The sequence below is a fragment of the Hibiscus syriacus genome, unplaced genomic scaffold (genome assembly GCF_006381635.1).
Source record: "Hibiscus syriacus cultivar Baekdansim isolate YM2019G1 unplaced genomic scaffold, ASM638163v2 tig00117017_pilon, whole genome shotgun sequence".
Classification (NCBI taxonomy): Eukaryota; Viridiplantae; Streptophyta; class Magnoliopsida; order Malvales; family Malvaceae; genus Hibiscus; species Hibiscus syriacus.
Window position 1 is genome coordinate 3,676,065 of NW_024063526.1, and position 11,733 is coordinate 3,687,797.

Consider the following 11,733-nt stretch of genomic DNA (forward strand, 5'->3'; position numbering starts at 1 on the left):
CAATTCTTGTCCATAAATCATCTTCGTAATCATCACTGAATAGATCTTCCAATGGTATTTATTTCATTTCCACATTTCAACGATATTAGGAAATACGGACGTACTTGATTCATGGTTCATGACCCATAAGGATAATTCATCATATAAGTTCAACAATGTTTCCAGACTCATCTAAATCACTTATTTAATCCTCAGTCATTAAAGTTACTTAGTTCATTTAGCAATCAAGTATATCCTGGTTACTTTAGAGTTTTCTAGAGTAATTCAGATGTTTCTGAATTTCAGATACATATTGTACTTCCTTTCAGTTCACTTTAGTCATATAATAAAGTTATTCTGGTATTCGTGGTTGATTTGTCTCACGAATATCCACTTTTTAGTACCGAATGCACTCTAGAGTTGAGCGGAGCTAAGTACTTCTAGAATTATCACTGATCCAAACATGAGAAGACGAACACGCATTCAACTGATATCTATGTTCAGATATTGACATAGTATTAGGGTTGATCGATTCACTTAAATTGTGTTCCATTACTTTTAAGGGTAGTACAACACTTATGTTTATTTGAATTCCTTAATTAACCCAATACATTTACTTAGTCTAGACCATAAGGGCATTTTGGTCATTTTGATTCTTAATGTTTTTCCATTCATTTCAAAGCTTGAGGATATCCATTCATTCCTGGGCTTGGAGATATTCTTGAGTCATTTCCATTATAGGGGTATTTTGGTCATTTTACAAATCTAGGGTATTTCAATCATTCTTTTTGGTCCGGTCTTAATATTTAATTTAATCTTATCATTTACTTCAGTCCTTTCAAACAATTCTGACAAAAGAGCACCATCGATAAATTATTCTTCAAATATTTACTCATAACTCGGAGATTTTCAGGTCAAGTGCTTTCTCAGATTTTACAAACGGAATATCAGAAATTTTATGTACAAAGACATGATCTTAACAATTAAATTTGTAATTTATCGAGTTAAATATGAATCCTCAAAGTACTTACTCATTCAGGGTCAACACAGACTATTTTTACCTCTCAAGGGCACTTTTCTAATTTCATAACCAGATAATTTTGATATTAAAACTCTTAACCATGATAATTATAATTTAGAGTTTCTTGGATTAATCGTTTTTCAGGATAATCTCTAAATTGTAAATTATTCCTTAACAAACTTTGTATCGAACTTCCAAGGTCAATTCTTGTCTTTTTACAATATAAGTGTATTTTTATAATTTTACCTAATTGAAATATTCTCATAATTTATCATGCAAATACCTTTAATGAGATAAATTATAATTTACATATCCATGGTTGATTCCTTTATCACTTAATTCCAGAACTTGTAATTTAATTTCAACTGTCCTCCAATTTCTTATATGAGTCATGTGAGCCATATTTAGTTATCTACTTTTTACCGTCTTCGTATCGAGTATAGGAATTAATTAACTATCCAAATAAAACAAACATTTTCATTCATGCATTTACCAATACCAACATGTTCCATAAAGCATGAAAAGGTAGTAATGTATCACCTTGATTTTCATGTCATACTAATCAACCATTTAAATTCCATTCGAATTCCCTCAATCAATAATTCAACTTCCAATAATTCCTCAAATACATAAAAATATAAATTTCATCAAAAACGGAGCTTAAATCTGAAAAACGGATCGAATCGGGTGATAAATTAGTGAACAACAGCTTATCGGGTTCAAATTTGGCAAGACGAACTTCGGAATCAGACTCAGGACATCAACAAAACCCAACATATTACTCTTGAATTCCAGCTCACCAACTTGATCTCTAGCTTCCGATCTTTTTCTAACGAACATGTACAATCTATCGTACAAATACAATTTCAAATAATTTTCCTCGCCATAAAAATAACTTATTAGAATCTAATTAATAATTTGGAGACCCAATTGTTAAAACTAAAAACTTTAGGAGTTAATATAATTTTTAATTACTAAAATTAGGGACTAAATTGATCTTAATAAACCCATTATGCCATAATCATAACACTATGAAATCTAAGAGACAAGGTTGAGCTTTTAACAACTTGGATGGCTTACCTTGTAATTTCTCCTTCTCACTTTAATAACAACCCCAAAACCACGTGAATTCTTTCATTGCTCCCTTATCACTTTCCCTTTTCACTTTCCAAAGCCATGTGCACTCTGAACCAATTTACAATTATTTATTAATTTATTTGTCTTCAAAATTTGATCAACGAATTATGCTAAAAAAATTCAAACATCTCTCACCTCTCCTCTTCTACGCATGTTAGCCATGGACATTATGCACCATTCCTCCACTTTCCTCCTTCGCTCCATTCCCTTCGACAGCCTTGTATGAGATTAAAATGAGTTCGTGTTTGAGTTTGATCACCATGTTGGCCGAGAATATGATCCAGAGGGGTTCGTCTTGGATGACAGCGCGTCAGAGCATGCTCAATTTAGGGTTAGCCATGTCATTATCAGAGTAATCCATGACTGTGTAAATTCGATAGCCTTTTCCACAGAGGTTTCCTTGTCCGAAGCTGATGGAGCAGTCGGCTAAGCATTGGTGGTGGTTGTACCATTCGAGATAGCACCGTTATCAATCGTCGATGGGGTTTCCCGTTAGGCATTGATCTTTTTGGCTTACAGAAAGCGCTTTTATTCTTGATACATACACATTTAATCTCCTTTGAACATCATGAACAACAGATTCTGGGTAAGGATGTTGGTGAGGAAAGCTAAGATTGAAGGCAACCCTTTTCTTTGGACAATTGTAAGTCTTTCCTTTGCTTGTTCTTCAAAAACTTAATTTACCCGATAAGCAAAGCAGCCTACAATCAGTCATCTAAATTACGATTGCCATACTTTTCTTAATTAGATGCATGAGAGAAGTTGAAGCTTTGTTTTTGATGATAGTGCTTTACTAGATGATTGATTGGGCGCACCAAGATTATAATAAAAAAACAATAGAAATACTAACCGAAAGTAGGAAACATAATTGCTACGACCAAAACAGGTGGCCGAAAAACATTAATGGCCTTAGGTGTCCGAAAAGGACATTGGGCCTAACACACCTAACTAATTATCACTACCGGCCAATATACATGTGGCTTTAATAATTGGGGTGTTATAATTCTCCCCTCCTTGAAAGAATTTCGTCCTCGAAATTCATTCATGTCACAGAATTGCAGAAATGAAACTTCTATCAGTTCTTTCATATCTTCAAACAGCTTTTACAGAAGTACGAATACTCCCCAAACCCTTAACCAATTGAGTATTTATTCTTATCAGAACTCTCTCTCATTCCAATAAAAGAATCAGAACGAAAAATAACCTTGTGAAATCAATTCAGCCTTGGTTACGAGAATAGGCTCATAAAGCAGTAGCATATCCAAATTTCATTTGTGGAGTCGTGTCTGAATTTCTCATATGAGTAACTTTCACATGGCTCATGGGGTACTTTACAGAATTTAGACACACGTTACTGGTATTTTTTATGTAATGATAGAGTTCTATCAGATAGAAAACTTAGGTTTGCTCGTTACAGAGAGTGACTTGATCTTAGAGTTCCTACTCAAAGAGGTATGATTGTAATCTAGGGGCATGTATTGATCAGACATTTGACATTTGACCGCCCGATCTATTATGAAAATTATGACTCAAACAAAAGCTCCGATACCACTAAATGTAACCCCCTCAGATCGATACGAATAACCCGATCCGATCTGGAGTGTCAAATTAGGGCCACCGGAGCGACCCACTGTAAAAATCTCAAAAAATTTAAATCTTTTATTTAAAACATGTAACTCATAAAATGATTTATCAGTATGCATAGATAAAACCAGATTTTCAGACTCGTATATAAATCAAAATACAATTACATGCCCCCTAATCACATGTAACATACTCTGCAAGCAACGCTGAAAAAAAACTCCCTTGCTGATGTCGATAGATGCACTGATATGATTCTTTTAACCTGCAATAGTGAGTAATAGAGTGAGCTTTGGGAAGTTCAGTAATATAATGCTACCAGTTGATGCTACATGACATGCAGATAAATGGGAAGCCATATAATTTCCTTATTGAATCAGACATATACCAGTTTGCGGGATAATCTGGGGTTCCATTAGTAGTTCATCGAGTAGAAGCCATAAAGATCTCAGTTCATAGGAAACATTTCATAGTATGACATTTTCAAAAGATCGAATAGGATGTCTAGTGTGTTCCAACAGTACGATAAAATCATAATAGGTACACTAATCAAATAATAGTTCAGTAAATCTCATAAATTATACTATAGTATAAGTTTTTAAACTCGTAGTTTAAAACCATTGTATAAAGAGTTAACCTAAAAGAACATCTTAGGGCCTGAGAGTCTACCCAAGAAAGTTTTGGGGCCATGGGGCCTACCTAAGAACACATCTTAGGGCCGCAAGGCCTACCCGATAATGATCTCAGGCCGCAGAGCCTACCAAAAAGTCACATTAGGTCCATTAAAACATTCCAGCTTGATCAGAGCTGTACTTTACAAATCTGTATCTCCAAGATACAATTTATACAGTGATACAATTCCATAAGCCATCACCATTAAGTCAGTGCATCCATAAAATAATAACCATAGATTTCAGTGTACCACATGTTAAAAAAATAAAATAATTTATTAATATATATATATGGAACACACTAGAGAATCCAAGTATTTTTCAGAGGCATTTTGTAGTTATCAGTATAGATAACATGAAACTTGTACAATTTGATCGAATTCCAGGAACAAGATCCTATTGAGAAAATCGAATATTAACCAATCTAATTAGACATTTAAGGTTGATACTTTAGAATTCCACTATGTTTTCATGTGTAGCAGGAAAGCGTTCAGGAATGACCAGAGTGATTTGAGCTAAAAAGGAGAAACATAGATTCAAGACATTTATAATCCATGTTGATCGATCGGTTTATTGAACAATTTGAACTGAACAACTCTCAGAACTAATGCATGTCGACCCATCAATTTATTGCCTTTCCAGGGTATTCACTCTTTAATACTAACAATTCTTGTCCATAAACCATCTTCGTAATCATCGCTGAATAGATCTTCCAATGGTCTTTATTTATTTCCATATTTCAACAATATCAAGAAATACTGACGTACTTGATTCATGGTTCATGGGCCATAAGGACAATTCATCATGTAAGTTAAACAGTGTTTCCAGACTCATCCAAATAACTTATTTAATCCTCAGTCATTATAGTTGCTTAGTTCATTTAGTAATCAAGTCTATCTCGGTTACTTTAGAATTTTCTAGAGTAATTCAGACGTTTCTGAATTTTGGATACATATTGTACTTCCTTTGAGTTCACTTTAGTCATATAATAAAGTCATTCTGGTATTCGTGGTTGATTTGTCTCACGAATATCCACTTCTTAGAACCGAATGCGCTCTAGAGTTGAGCTGAGCTAAGTACTTCCAGAATTATCATTGATCCAAACTTGAGAAGACGAACACGCATTCAACTGATATTTATGTTCAGATATTGACATAGCATTAGGGTTAATCTACTAACTTAAATTGTGTTCCATTACTTTTAAGGGTAGTACAACACCTTGTTTATTTGAATTCCTTAATTAACCCAAGATATTTACTTAGTCTAGACTATAAGGTCATTTTGGTCATTTTGATGCTTAATGTTTTTCCATTCATTTCAAAGCTTGAGGATATCCATTCATTCCTGGGCTTGGAGATATTCTTGAGTCATTTCCATTACAAGGTATTTTGGTCATTTTACAGATCTAGGGTATTTCAATCATTCCTTTTTGTCCGGTCCTAATATTTAATTTAATCTTATCATTTACTTCAGTCCTTTCAAACAATTCTGACAAAAGAGCACCATCGATAAATTATTCTTCAGGTATTTACTCATAACTCGGAGATTTTCGTGTCAAGTGCTTTCTTATATTTTACAAACGGAATATCAGAAATTTTATATACAAAGACATGATCTTAAAAATTAAATTTGTAATTTATTGAGTTAAGTACGAATCCTCAAAGTACTTGCTCATTCAGGGTCAACACGGACTATTTTTACCTCTTTCGTAATTTCATAACCAGATAATTTTGGTATTAAAACTCTTAACCATGATAATTATAATTTAGAGTTTCTCAGATTAATCGCTTTTCCAGATAATATCTAAACTGTAAATTATTCCTTAACAAACTTCTTATCCAACTTCCAAGGTCAAATCTTGTGTTTTTACAATATAAGGGTATTTTCATAATTTTACCTAATCGAAATATTCTTATAATTTATCATCCAAATACCTTTAATGAGATAAATTATAATTTACATATTCTTGGTTGATTCCTTTATCACTTAACTCAAGAACTTGTAATTAATTCCAATTGTCCTCCAATTTCTTATATGAGTCATCTGAGCCATATTCAGTTACCTACTTTTTCCCGTATTCGTATCGAGTGTAGGAATCAATTAACTATCCAAATAAAAGCAAACATTTTCATACATGCATTTACCAATACCAACATGTTCCATAAAGCATAAAAATGTATTAATGTATTACCTCGATTTTCATGCCACATTGATCGACCATTTAAATTCCATTCGAACGCCCTCAATCATTAATTCAACTTCCAATAATTCCTCAAATACATAAAAATATAAATTTCATAAAAAAACAGAACTTAAATCCGAAAAACGGATCGAATCGGGTGATAAATCAATGAATAATAGCTTACCGGGTTCAAATTTGGCAAAACGAACTTCGGAATCGGACTTAGGACATCAACAAAACCCAAAATATTACTCTTGAATTCCAGCTCACCAACTTGATCTCTAGCTTCCAATCTTTTTCTAACGAACACGTACAATCTATCGTACAAATACGACTTCAAATAATTTTCCTCGCCTTAAAAATAACTTATTAGAATCCAATTAATAATTTGGAGACCCAATTGTTAAAACTAAAAACTTTAGGAGTCAATATAATTTTTAATTAGTAAAATCAGGGACTAAATCGATCTTAATAAAACTATTATGCCATAATCATAACACTATGAAATCTAAGAGACAAGGTTGAGCTTTTAACAACTTGGATGGCTTACCTTGTAATTTTCCGTTCTCACTTTAATAACAACCCCAAAACCACGTGAATTCTTTCATTACTCCCTTTTCACTTTCCAAAGCCATGTGCACTCTGAAACAATTTAGAATTATTTATTAATTTTTTTTTTCAAAATCTCCATTGATTTTGATCTACGAATTATGCTACAAAAATTCAAACATCTCTCACCTCTCCTCTTCTACGCACGTTAGCCATGGACATTATGCATCATTCCTCCACTTTTCTCCTCCCCTCCATTCCCGTCGATAACCTTGTAATAGTTGAAAATGAGTTCATGTTTGAGTTTGATCACCATGTTGGCCGAGAAGATGATCCAGAGGGGTTCATCTTGGATGACAACGTGTCAGAGCATCCCCGGTTTGGGGTTAGCCATGTCATTGTCAGAGGAATCCATGACTTTGTAAATTCGACTACCTTTTCCGTAGAGGTTTCCTTGTTCGAAGCTGATGGAGCAGTTAGCTAAGCATTGGCGGTTGTTGTACCATTCGAGATAGCACCGCCAGTAATCTTCGTTGGGGTTTCCCGTTAGGCATTGATCTTTTTGGCTTACAGAGAGCGCTTGTGTTCTTGATACGAACACATTTAATCTCCTTTGAACATCATGAACAACAAATTCTGGGTAAGGATGTTGGTGAGGAAAGCTAAGATTGAAGGAAGCTTTTTTCTCTGAACAATTGTACGTCTTTCCTTTGCTTGTTCTTCAAAAACTTAATTTACCCGATAAGCAAAGCAACCTCCAATCAGTCATCTAAATTGCGATTGCCATACTTTTCTTAATTAGATGAACGAGAGAAGTTGAAGCTTTGTTCGTGATGATTGTGCTTTACTAAATGATTGATTGGGCGCACCAAGATTATAATAAAAAAACAATAGAAATACCAACTGAAAGTAGGAAACATAATTGTTACGGCCAAAACAAGTGGCCGACAAACATTAATGGCCTTAGGTTTTCGAAAAGGACATTGGGCTTAACACACCTAACTAATTATTACTACCGGACAATATACATATGGCTTTAATAATTGGGGTGTTACAGAAATGTTGAAGTTTTTATTGAATAGTGAAGTGATTTTTATATCAAACAAGTATTGAATATAATTTAAGGATTTTATTATTGAATATAGATTATTTTAGTACAATACTAACATATATTTTCAACATTGTGCTATTTATGTGATGTCGTACAGTCTACGACAAACCTTGTGATCCTAGTGATTCGAAAAGGAAGGAAAAAGTATGCAAGTAAAACTTATTGTATAAAAGGTTCGGTATTGAGGTAAAGGTGAGTACAGTTTATTTATTTACTTATTTTGATTAAGGAATACTTGCGATAAGTCAACGCCTTACTATTTTTAAATAATGATTTTATCTTAATTATTGGATATTTCCAAAATGCTTAAATAAAGGCTTTGTAAATTGTTTAGAACATGAATTCTCCAAGTAATGATTTTTACAATGATGAAATAAAAATGATTTTTATTTGGAAATGTTTGATTGTTAAATGGATATGAAATGATATGAAATCCCAAAATTTGTTGTGCAAAACCCCAAATTTTGATTAGTGACCAAAATATAATTTTTGAAAATTAGTGGCCAAAGTATAAAACTTGGAAAATTTTAGGGACCAACATGGTAATTTTCCCAAAAGAAATTTTTATTCCATAAATGGATAGTTTGCTATTGAAAGTGGAGTTTTATTGAAATTAGATTCTTGATACTGAATTTATGTTGAAAATTAGAAAGGGTTAAAGTCCTATAAGAAATAGATAAATCGGATCGAATAGAAATATTAAGAAAAATTTAAGGATGATAAATTAGGCTTAAAAATATTATTTCCACATTTTAAAATGATGGAAAATAATATAAACCATTGGATTTGAGGATTTAGTTTCATGTTAAATTTGGATAATTGGATTAAAGTGACAATATTGTAATTTTTAGGAAATTACAAGGGCAAAATGGTAAAAATAGAAATAATTTGTCCATCTTTGACTTTGGAAAATGATAAGATTGAAGTGTCTTGGTTTTATGATAAATATGAAGTTTCATTAAGGGTAATTTGGTATTTTCTCAATTAAATGAATAAAATGTTCATTTAAGTTTAAATTAAAGGTAAATTAAGATGAAATTTACCTAACATTTCATTCAACCTTGTTCATATTTTTCATCCAAGGCCGTGAGCTTCTCCAAATGAGAGAGAAAGGTTCATTTCAATTTTTAAGCAAATTCCTTTGAATTTTGAGTTATGTCGTGAAATAAAAAAACGATCTACGCGAAAAACGTTGTCTTTTGGTACCATTTATGCTTTCTAGTCTTACTTGATTTAAAAGATCCCAAATCCTAGGGTTTATGTTCACATTAGGGTTTATGAAATTGATGATGAATCTTGATGTTTTTGAGGTTGTAGATTCATATTCATGATGATTAGAACATGTTCAACCTTACTAGAAATTCTTCTATGATTTTCAGCCAAATTATGGAGTTATAGAACATTGTGTTTTGATGAAATTTGATTAGGGCTTTTATTGTAGAGATGTTATAAGGATGGATGGAAGTTGATTTCATGCTTGAATCGAATCAAAATTGAACAAAATCATGAAAACCCTAGTTTTAGAGTTTTAGAATATTTGGCCATGGTTTGTTTGGATGAGAAAAATTATGAAAAAAAAATATATAAGGGCTGGAAATGATATAGGAAGTGTTCTACAAGCCTTATAAAAAATTGGGGACCATTTGGTAATTTTTGAAAAGTTAGGGGACCAATTCAATAATTTTGGAAAATTAATGGATTGTTATATAATTATTATATAATTGATATACTATGCTGGAAATTTCTGTTTGGGAATTGAAATGAGTGTTAGAATGTGAAATTTGATCATTTTGGAAGTTTGGAAAGTTTGGTGATTTTAATGCAAATTTTGAATTGTTTGGGAGTGTTTATTGTAATTATGCCTTTGTATGTGTACTTGGTTGATAATAATTTTAATGCTGGAATTTTAATATTGAAAGTTTAAGTGGTAAAATGGTGAAGGACCATTTTATATATGTTGGAAAATTTGGTGCCAAAATTAAAAATAATTAATAAGTGTTAAAGTATTTGGTGGTGAATAGATTTCAAGTATGATTATAGAATTTGTTTTGGAAATGTATTTATGTTAGTACAATACCAACATATGAATCGATATGAATTTATGATTTTGTACAGATCTGATTGACTTTGTGTTCAAAGCAAATCGAGTAAAAAAGACTAAGTTGGAGCATAGTGAGGCAAAATCTTTTGAAAATTATAAAGTGTCAAGGTGAGTGCAATGCATTTATGAAATTATACATTGATGTTTTATACATCATCAGGAAGACTTGAGATGAGTCTACCTTGTTTATATCAACATAATATTATGTCATTTTTCATAATACCAACATGACCTTAATATGTCAAAGTGTGGAATCATGATGCATTGATCACTTATGGATACATATTTGTGAATGTTATTTTGGGTATGAACTGCCCAAATTGTGAATAAGATTGATACATTTTTATGGATGAATCAAGAATAGACTAAAAGCCCTAGTGAATTAATGGGGGAAATGGTATAGCTAGCATGCCATATATTACAGCAGCAGGCTGCATATTCTGGATTACACTAAAGTATAATTAGTGTATATAGTGGGCACAATCTTATGTGTCATATTCGGGACTATACTTAAGTATACTACAGATGGCAGACACAACCTTATGTGTCATACTCGGGTTAGCACTACGGTGTATATATATTGACTCGTGTACCCAAGGTCCTTCAAGTCTACATATTAGGCTATGGTTTATTGAAAATGTTTATATTGCACCATTATCATGTTTACTATAGTAATTAAATGGTTATACACGTAAGTCATCATGCTACATTGATTATGACATATAGTTGTATATTAATGATGTATTGCACAGTTTATTATTATTGACTGCCTCACTAAGTATATACTTAGTGTGTGATGATTTTAACGTGTAGGTAAACGTCAGGAGTAGAAGTAAGGAGTACAGAGAAACATTAAGCATCGATGAGTATAAAACAATAGCAGTAAGACATCATTTGATGTGATTTTTACTTAGTTAGTGGCATGTACTTATAAATTTCCTAGTTGTTATGTTGGAATATTTTGAATATAGTTTGTAATGGCTAAACTAAACTGTTTTACTTTCTTTCCTCATGGATGGTTTAACCTGTATTACTTTAATAAATGGACGTATTTGATAAATATATATTATGATTACTATATGATAATTTTATGAGGTTTAATATTTTATAATAATAACTACAATTTGGAAAAATGAATTTTATCCATTTTTGAATTGGGAAATCTTTTAAATGATTCATGTGACATCTATAACATGTATTGGTTTAGGAATACGGGTTGTAGGTGTTACATTTATAGGTATAAAAGCTACATGTTTAGCCGTTTCTGGATAGTAAATGAGTCTAAATTTAGTTAAGAATGTATACATGCCACTAGGATGCCAATATTTTACTGATGGTTGTATATATGCTTTTATGCTTGTTATTTAGTAGAGTTGCTCCTTACTAATGTTAGATGATTTT

General features: G+C 32.0%; 1 long non-coding RNA gene across 2 annotated transcripts; it reads right to left on the reverse strand.

Annotated features, from left to right (window-relative positions):
* Nucleotides 1-1,719: 1,719 nt before the first annotated feature.
* On the reverse strand, nt 1,720-7,976 carry LOC120195712. Of its 2 annotated transcripts, none has more exons than XR_005523097.1 (3): nt 7,310-7,976; nt 7,122-7,213; nt 1,720-1,847 (listed from the first exon to the last, which is right to left on the reverse strand). It is a non-coding gene; the product is annotated as an uncharacterized LOC120195712 (long non-coding RNA). The 2 variants fall into 2 exon arrangements; XR_005523098.1 differs by lacking the exon at nt 1,720-1,847 and adding an exon at nt 6,851-6,888.
* Nucleotides 7,977-11,733: the final 3,757 nt, after the last annotated feature.